This window comes from Scomber scombrus, chromosome 9 (genome assembly GCF_963691925.1).
Source record: "Scomber scombrus chromosome 9, fScoSco1.1, whole genome shotgun sequence".
NCBI classification, from domain to species: Eukaryota; Metazoa; Chordata; class Actinopteri; order Scombriformes; family Scombridae; genus Scomber; species Scomber scombrus.
In genome coordinates, this window is record NC_084978.1 from 26,615,211 (window position 1) to 26,622,710 (window position 7,500).

The 7,500-nt window shown below is 46.6% G+C and overlaps 17 non-coding genes across 17 annotated transcripts; all 17 read right to left on the minus strand.

The window, feature by feature from the left end:
• Positions 1-89: 89 nt before the first annotated feature.
• On the minus strand, positions 90-161 carry trnap-agg (transfer RNA proline (anticodon AGG)). Its single transcript has one exon. It is a non-coding gene; the product is annotated as a tRNA-Pro (tRNA).
• Positions 162-529: 368 nt separating this feature from the next.
• Positions 530-601, minus strand: trnap-ugg (transfer RNA proline (anticodon UGG)). The gene has a single exon. It is a non-coding gene; the product is annotated as a tRNA-Pro (tRNA).
• A 318-nt stretch (positions 602-919) lies between these two features.
• On the minus strand, positions 920-991 carry trnap-agg (transfer RNA proline (anticodon AGG)). Its single transcript has one exon. It is a non-coding gene; the product is annotated as a tRNA-Pro (tRNA).
• A 367-nt stretch (positions 992-1,358) lies between these two features.
• trnap-ugg (transfer RNA proline (anticodon UGG)) lies at positions 1,359-1,430 on the minus strand. The gene has a single exon. It is a non-coding gene; the product is annotated as a tRNA-Pro (tRNA).
• Positions 1,431-1,748: 318 nt separating this feature from the next.
• Positions 1,749-1,820, minus strand: trnap-agg (transfer RNA proline (anticodon AGG)). Its single transcript has one exon. It is a non-coding gene; the product is annotated as a tRNA-Pro (tRNA).
• Positions 1,821-2,181: 361 nt separating this feature from the next.
• Positions 2,182-2,253, minus strand: trnap-ugg (transfer RNA proline (anticodon UGG)). Its single transcript has one exon. It is a non-coding gene; the product is annotated as a tRNA-Pro (tRNA).
• Positions 2,254-3,004: 751 nt separating this feature from the next.
• On the minus strand, positions 3,005-3,076 carry trnap-ugg (transfer RNA proline (anticodon UGG)). The gene has a single exon. It is a non-coding gene; the product is annotated as a tRNA-Pro (tRNA).
• Positions 3,077-3,394: 318 nt separating this feature from the next.
• trnap-agg (transfer RNA proline (anticodon AGG)) lies at positions 3,395-3,466 on the minus strand. The gene has a single exon. It is a non-coding gene; the product is annotated as a tRNA-Pro (tRNA).
• Positions 3,467-3,833: 367 nt separating this feature from the next.
• On the minus strand, positions 3,834-3,905 carry trnap-ugg (transfer RNA proline (anticodon UGG)). The gene has a single exon. It is a non-coding gene; the product is annotated as a tRNA-Pro (tRNA).
• Positions 3,906-4,223: 318 nt separating this feature from the next.
• trnap-agg (transfer RNA proline (anticodon AGG)) lies at positions 4,224-4,295 on the minus strand. Its single transcript has one exon. It is a non-coding gene; the product is annotated as a tRNA-Pro (tRNA).
• A 367-nt stretch (positions 4,296-4,662) lies between these two features.
• Positions 4,663-4,734, minus strand: trnap-ugg (transfer RNA proline (anticodon UGG)). The gene has a single exon. It is a non-coding gene; the product is annotated as a tRNA-Pro (tRNA).
• Positions 4,735-5,052: 318 nt separating this feature from the next.
• Positions 5,053-5,124, minus strand: trnap-agg (transfer RNA proline (anticodon AGG)). The gene has a single exon. It is a non-coding gene; the product is annotated as a tRNA-Pro (tRNA).
• A 367-nt stretch (positions 5,125-5,491) lies between these two features.
• trnap-ugg (transfer RNA proline (anticodon UGG)) lies at positions 5,492-5,563 on the minus strand. Its single transcript has one exon. It is a non-coding gene; the product is annotated as a tRNA-Pro (tRNA).
• A 314-nt stretch (positions 5,564-5,877) lies between these two features.
• On the minus strand, positions 5,878-5,949 carry trnap-agg (transfer RNA proline (anticodon AGG)). The gene has a single exon. It is a non-coding gene; the product is annotated as a tRNA-Pro (tRNA).
• Positions 5,950-6,316: 367 nt separating this feature from the next.
• Positions 6,317-6,388, minus strand: trnap-ugg (transfer RNA proline (anticodon UGG)). Its single transcript has one exon. It is a non-coding gene; the product is annotated as a tRNA-Pro (tRNA).
• A 318-nt stretch (positions 6,389-6,706) lies between these two features.
• trnap-ugg (transfer RNA proline (anticodon UGG)) lies at positions 6,707-6,778 on the minus strand. Its single transcript has one exon. It is a non-coding gene; the product is annotated as a tRNA-Pro (tRNA).
• A 314-nt stretch (positions 6,779-7,092) lies between these two features.
• On the minus strand, positions 7,093-7,164 carry trnap-agg (transfer RNA proline (anticodon AGG)). Its single transcript has one exon. It is a non-coding gene; the product is annotated as a tRNA-Pro (tRNA).
• Between the last annotated feature and the right edge of the window lie 336 nt (positions 7,165-7,500).

Sequence of the window (7,500 nt, forward strand, 5' to 3'; positions counted from 1 at the left end):
CTTTTAATATGTCATAGCTTTCCAACAGTTCCTAAAGGTTTCGAAGTTGCAAAATTAATAAAGAAGCGGGAGGCACGGTCTTACCAACGGGGCTCGTCCGGGATTTGAACCCGGGACCTCTCGCACCCTAAGCGAGAATCATACCCCTAGACCAACGAGCCACAAAAAACATGACATTTGGGATTTTCCCCCTCCGGTGAATGCTATTCACGTCTGCATCTAGCTTGACCGCATTATTCCACCTGTGGGTTTTACTTTGACTCTTTTATGTCTTCCGTGTTGGATCTGGCTTTGTAATAATTGTCTGGAACTCAAAAAAATGTCGATAATTTCCATGGTCCACAAACTTCCGATGCCTCTGCCTTACGAGATCCTTAAGCATTGTGAGAGAAGACTGGACAAGGAGTCTTTCCTTCAACATGTAGGTGAACTGGTTGAACTATCAACACCTTGTCAGGATTGCTTAGCTTCACAACAGTTCCAAAGTTAGTGAGACAACTGAATGGAAGGAGCTACGTTCCTGACCTGAGGGCTCGTCCGGGATTTGAACCCGGGACCTCTCGCACCCAAAGCGAGAATCATACCCCTAGACCAACGAGCCACAGCATGCACAAGAAAAGCGTTTGGAGGTGCGAGAATTTGGCCTGGTGCGCCTTTTTCCCCAGAAACCACTGTTAGATCAATCCATCCGTCCACTTGTCTTTGCTTTCCACATCAGGTTGCAGCAACTTCTACTTCATTGTCATCCAGACTGGACACACTGGGCATACCTCCCAAATATCTCAACTGATAACTTCTGGTCTAGTTACAGCAGTTTGTTTCTCACTTCCCTTTTAATATGTCATAGCTTTCCAACAGTTCCTAAAGGTTTCGAACTTGCAAAATTAATAAAGAAGCGGGAGGCACGGTCTTACCAACGGGGCTCGTCCGGGATTTGAACCCGGGACCTCTCGCACCCTAAGCGAGAATCATACCCCTAGACCAACGAGCCACAAAAAACATGACATTTGGGATTTCCCCCTCCGGTGAATGCTATTCACGTCTGCATCTAGCTTGACCGCATTATTCCACCTGTGGGTTTTACTTTGACTCTTTTATGTCTTCCGTGTTGGATCTGGCTTTGTAATAATTGTCTGGAACTCAAAAAAATGTCCAGGACTTCCATGGTCCACAAACTTTGGATGCCTCTGCCTTACGAGATCCTTAAGCATTGTGAGAGGAGACTGGACAAGGAGTCTTTCCTTCAACATGTAGGTGAACTGGTTGAACTATCAACACCTTGTCAGGATTGCTTAGCTTCACAACAGTTCCAAAGTTAGTGAGACAACTAAATGGAAGGAGCTACGTTCCTGACCTGAGGGCTCGTCCGGGATTTGAACCCGGGACCTCTCGCACCCAAAGCGAGAATCATACCCCTAGACCAACGAGCCACAGCATACACAAGAAAAGCGTTTGGAGGTGCGAGAATTTGGCCTGGTGCGCCTTTTTCCCCAGAAACCACTGTTAGATCAATCCATCCGTCCACTTGTCTTTGCTTTCCACATCAGGTTGCAGCAACTTCTACTTCATTGTCATCCAGACTGGACACACTGGGCATACCTCCCAAATATCTCAACTGATAACTTCTGGTCTAGTTACAGCAGTTTGTTTCTCACTTCCCTTTTAATATGTCATAGCTTTCCAACAGTTCCTAAAGGTTTCGAACTTGCAAAATTAATAAAGAAGCGGGAGGCACGGTCTTACCAACGGGGCTCGTCCGGGATTTGAACCCGGGACCTCTCGCACCCTAAGCGAGAATCATACCCCTAGACCAACGAGCCACAGAAAACATGACATTTGGGATTTCCCCCTCCGGTGAATGCTATTCACGTCTGCATCTAGCTTGACCGCATTATTCCACCTGTGGGTTTTACTTTGACTCTTTTATGTCTTCCGTGTTGGATCTGGCTTTGTAATAATTGTCTGGAACTCAAAAAAATGTCCAGGACTTCCATGGTCCACAAACTTTGGATGCCTTACGAGATCCTTAAGCATTGTGAGAGGAGACTGGACAAGGAGTCTTTCCTTCAACATGTAGGTGAACTGGTTGAACTATCAACACCTTGTCAGGATTGCTTAGCTTCACAACAGTTCCGAAGTTAGTGAGACAACTGAATGGAAGGAGCTACGTTCCTGACCTGAGGGCTCGTCCGGGATTTGAACCCGGGACCTCTCGCACCCAAAGCGAGAATCATACCCCTAGACCAACGAGCCACAGCATGCACAAGAAAAGCGTTTGGAGGTGCGAGAATTTGGCCTGGTGCGCCTTTTTCCCCAGAAACCACTGTTAGATCAATCCATCCGTCCACTTGTCTTTGCTTTCCACATCAGGTTGCAGCAACTTCTACTTCATTGTCATCCAGACTGGACACACTGGGCATACCTCCCAAATATCTCAACTGATAACTTCTGGTCTAGTTACAGCAGTTTGTTTCTCACTTCCCTTTTAATATGTCATAGCTTTCCAACAGTTCCTAAAGGTTTCGAACTTGCAAAATTAATAAAGAAGCGGGAGGCACGGTCTTACCAACGGGGCTCGTCCGGGATTTGAACCCGGGACCTCTCGCACCCTAAGCGAGAATCATACCCCTAGACCAACGAGCTACAAAAAACATGACATTTGGGATTTCCCCCTCCGGTGAATGCTATTCACGTCTGCATCTAGCTTGACCGCATTATTCCACCTGTGGGTTTTACTTTGACTCTTTTATGTCTTCCGTGTTGGATCTGGCTTTGTAATAATTGTCTGGAACTCAAAAAAATGTCCAGGACTTCCATGGTCCACAAACTTTGGATGCCTTACGAGATCCTTAAGCATTGTGAGAGGAGACTGGACAAGGAGTCTTTCCTTCAACATGTAGGTGAACTGGTTGAACTATCAACACCTTGTCAGGATTGCTTAGCTTCACAACAGTTCCAAAGTTAGTGAGACAACTGAATGGAAGGAGCTACGTTCCTGACCTGAGGGCTCGTCCGGGATTTGAACCCGGGACCTCTCGCACCCAAAGCGAGAATCATACCCCTAGACCAACGAGCCATAGCATGCACAAGAAAAGCGTTTGGAGGTGGCAGAATTTGGCCCGGTGCGCCTTTTTCCCCAGAAACCACTGTTAGATCAATCCATCCGTCCACTTGTCTTTGCTTTCCACATCAGGTTGCAGCAACTTCTACTTCATTGTCATCCAGACTGGACACACTGGGCATACCTCCCAAATATCTCAACTGATAACTTCTGGTCTAGTTACAGCAGTTTATTTCTCACTTCCCTTTTAATATGTCATAGCTTTCCAACAGTTCCTAAAGGTTTCGAACTTGCAAAATTAATAAAGAAGCGGGAGGCACGGTCTTACCAACGGGGCTCGTCCGGGATTTGAACCCGGGACCTCTCGCACCCTAAGCGAGAATCATACCCCTAGACCAACGAGCCACAAAAAACATGACATTTGGGATTTCCCCCTCCGGTGAATGCTATTCACGTCTGCATCTAGCTTGACCGCATTATTCCACCTGTGGGTTTTACTTTGACTCTTTTATGTCTTCCGTGTTGGATCTGGCTTTGTAATAATTGTCTGGAACTCAAAAAAATGTCCAGGACTTCCATGGTCCACAAACTTTGGATGCCTCTGCCTTACGAGATCCTTAAGCATTGTGAGAGGAGACTGGACAAGGAGTCTTTCCTTCAACATGTAGGTGAACTGGTTGAACTATCAACACCTTGTCAGGATTGCTTATCTTCACAACAGTTCCAAAGTTAGTGAGACAACTGAATGGAAAGAGCTACGTTCCTGACCTGAGGGCTCGTCCGGGATTTGAACCCGGGACCTCTCGCACCCAAAGCGAGAATCATACCCCTAGACCAACGAGCCACAGCATGCACAAGAAAAGCGTTTGGAGGTGGCAGAATTTGGCCCGGTGCGCCTTTTTCCCCAGAAACCACTGTTAGATCAATCCATCCGTCCACTTGTATTTGCTTTCCACATCAGGTTGCAGCAACTTCTACTTCATTGTCATCCAGACTGGACACACTGGGCATACCTCCCAAATATCTCAACTGATAACTTCTGGTCTAGTTACAGCAGTTTATTTCTCACTTCCCTTTTAATATGTCATAGCTTTCCAACAGTTCCTAAAGGTTTCGAACTTGCAAAATTAATAAAGAAGCGGGAGGCACGGTCTTACCAACGGGGCTCGTCCGGGATTTGAACCCGGGACCTCTCGCACCCTAAGCGAGAATCATACCCCTAGACCAACGAGCCACAAAAAACATGACATTTGGGATTTCCCCCTCCGGTGAATGCTATTCACGTCTGCATCTAGCTTGACCGCATTATTCCACCTGTGGGTTTTACTTTGACTCTTTTATGTCTTCCGTGTTGGATCTGGCTTTGTAATAATTGTCTGGAACTCAAAAAAATGTCCAGGACTTCCATGGTCCACAAACTTTGGATGCCTCTGCCTTACGAGATCCTTAAGCATTGTGAGAGGAGACTGGACAAGGAGTCTTTCCTTCAACATGTAGGTGAACTGGTTGAACTATCAACACCTTGTCAGGATTGCTTATCTTCACAACAGTTCCAAAGTTAGTGAGACAACTGAATGGAAGGAGCTACGTTCCTGACCTGAGGGCTCGTCCGGGATTTGAACCCGGGACCTCTCGCACCCAAAGCGAGAATCATACCCCTAGACCAACGAGCCACAGCATGCACAAGAAAAGCGTTTGGAGGTGGCAGAATTTGGCCCGGTGCGCCTTTTTCCCCAGAAACCACTGTTAGATCAATCCATCCGTCCACTTGTCTTTGCTTTCCACATCAGGTTGCAGCAACTTCTACTTCATTGTCATCCAGACTGGACACACTGGGCATACCTCCCAAATATCTCAACTGATAACTTCTGGTCTAGTTACAGCAGTTTATTTCTCACTTCCCTTTTAATATGTCATAGCTTTCCAACAGTTCCTAAAGGTTTCGAACTTGCAAAATTAATAAAGAAGCGGGAGGCACGGTCTTACCAACGGGGCTCGTCCGGGATTTGAACCCGGGACCTCTCGCACCCTAAGCGAGAATCATACCCCTAGACCAACGAGCCACAAAAAACATGACATTTGGGATTTCCCCCTCCGGTGAATGCTATTCACGTCTGCATCTAGCTTGACCGCATTATTCCACCTGTGGGTTTTACTTTGACTCTTTTATGTCTTCCGTGTTGGATCTGGCTTTGTAATAATTGTCTGGAACTCAAAAAAATGTCCAGGACTTCCATGGTCCACAAACTTTGGATGCCTCTGCCTTACGAGATCCTTAAGCATTGTGAGAGGAGACTGGACAAGGAGTCTTTCCTTCAACATGTAGGTGAACTGGTTGAACTATCAACACCTTGTCAGGATTGCTTATCTTCACAACAGTTCCAAAGTTAGTGAGACAACTGAATGGAAGGAGCTACGTTCCTGACCTGAGGGCTCGTCCGGGATTTGAACCCGGGACCTCTCGCACCCAAAGCGAGAATCATACCCCTAGACCAACGAGCCACAGCATGCACAAGAAAAGCGTTTGGAGGTGGCAGAATTTGGCCCGGTGCGCCTTTTTCCCCAGAAACCACTGTTAGATCAATCCATCCGTCCACTTGTATTTGCTTTCCACATCAGGTTGCAGCAACTTCTACTTCATTGTCAGACTGGACACACTGGGCACACCTCCCAAATATCTCAACTGATAACTTCTGGTCTAGTTACAGCAGTTTGTTTCTCACTTCCCTTTTAATATGTCATAGCTTTCCAACAGTTCCTAAAGGTTTCGAACTTGCAAAATTAATAAAGAAGCGGGAGGCACGGTCTTACCAACGGGGCTCGTCCGGGATTTGAACCCGGGACCTCTCGCACCCTAAGCGAGAATCATACCCCTAGACCAACGAGCCACAAAAAACATGACATTTGGGATTTCCCCCTCCGGTGAATGCTATTCACGTCTGCATCTTGCTTGACCGCATTATTCCACCTGTGGGTTTTACTTTGACTCTTTTATGTCTTCCGTGTTGGATCTGGCTTTGTAATAATTGTCTGGAACTCAAAAAAATGTCCAGGACTTCCATGGTCCACAAACTTTGGATGCCTCTGCCTTACGAGATCCTTAAGCATTGTGAGAGGAGACTGGACAAGGAGTCTTTCCTTCAACATGTAGGTGAACTGGTTGAACTATCAACACCTTGTCAGGATTGCTTATCTTAACAACAGTTCCAAAGTTAGTGAGACAACTGAATGGAAGGAGCTACGTTCCTGACCTGAGGGCTCGTCCGGGATTTGAACCCGGGACCTCTCGCACCCAAAGCGAGAATCATACCCCTAGACCAACGAGCCACAGCATGCACAAGAAAAGCGTTTGGAGGTGGGAGAATTTGGCCCGGTGCGCCTTTTTCCCCAGAAACCACTGTTAGATCAATCCATCCGTCCACTTGTCTTTGCTTTCCACATCAGGTTGCAGCAACTTCTACTTCATTGTCATCCAGATTGGACACACTGGGCATACCTCCCAAATATCTCAACTGATAACTTCTGGTCTAGTTACAGCAGTTTATTTCTCACTTCCCTTTTAATATGTCATAGCTTTCCAACAGTTCCTAAAGGTTTCGAACTTGCAAAATTAATAAAGAAGCGGGAGGCACGGTCTTACCAACGGGGCTCGTCCGGGATTTGAACCCGGGACCTCTCGCACCCAAAGCGAGAATCATACCCCTAGACCAACGAGCCACAGCATGTACAAGAAAAGCGTTTGGAGGTGGCAGAATTTGGCCCGGTGCGCCTTTTTCCCCAGAAACCACTGTTAGATCAATCCATCCGTCCACTTGTATTTGCTTTCCACATCAGGTTGCAGCAACTTCTACTTCATTGTCAGACTGGACACACTGGGCACACCTCCCAAATATCTCAACTGATAACTTCTGGTCTAGTTACAGCAGTTTGTTTCTCACTTCCCTTTTAATATGTCATAGCTTTCCAACAGTTCCTAAAGGTTTCGAACTTGCAAAATTAATAAAGAAGCGGGAGGCACGGTCTTACCAACGGGGCTCGTCCGGGATTTGAACCCGGGACCTCTCGCACCCTAAGCGAGAATCATACCCCTAGACCAACGAGCCACAAAAAACATGACATTTGGGATTTCCCCCTCCGGTGAATGCTATTCACGTCTGCATCTTGCTTGACCGCATTATTCCACCTGTGGGTTTTACTTTGACTCTTTTATGTCTTCCGTGTTGGATCTGGCTTTGTAATAATTGTCTGGAACTCAAAAAAATGTCCAGGACTTCCATGGTCCACAAACTTTGGATGCCTCTGCCTTACGAGATCCTTAAGCATTGTGAGAGGAGACTGGACAAGGAGTCTTTCCTTCAACATGTAGGTGAACTGGTTGAACTATCAACACCTTGTCAGGATTGCTTATCTTAACAACAGTTCCAAAGTTAGTGAGACAA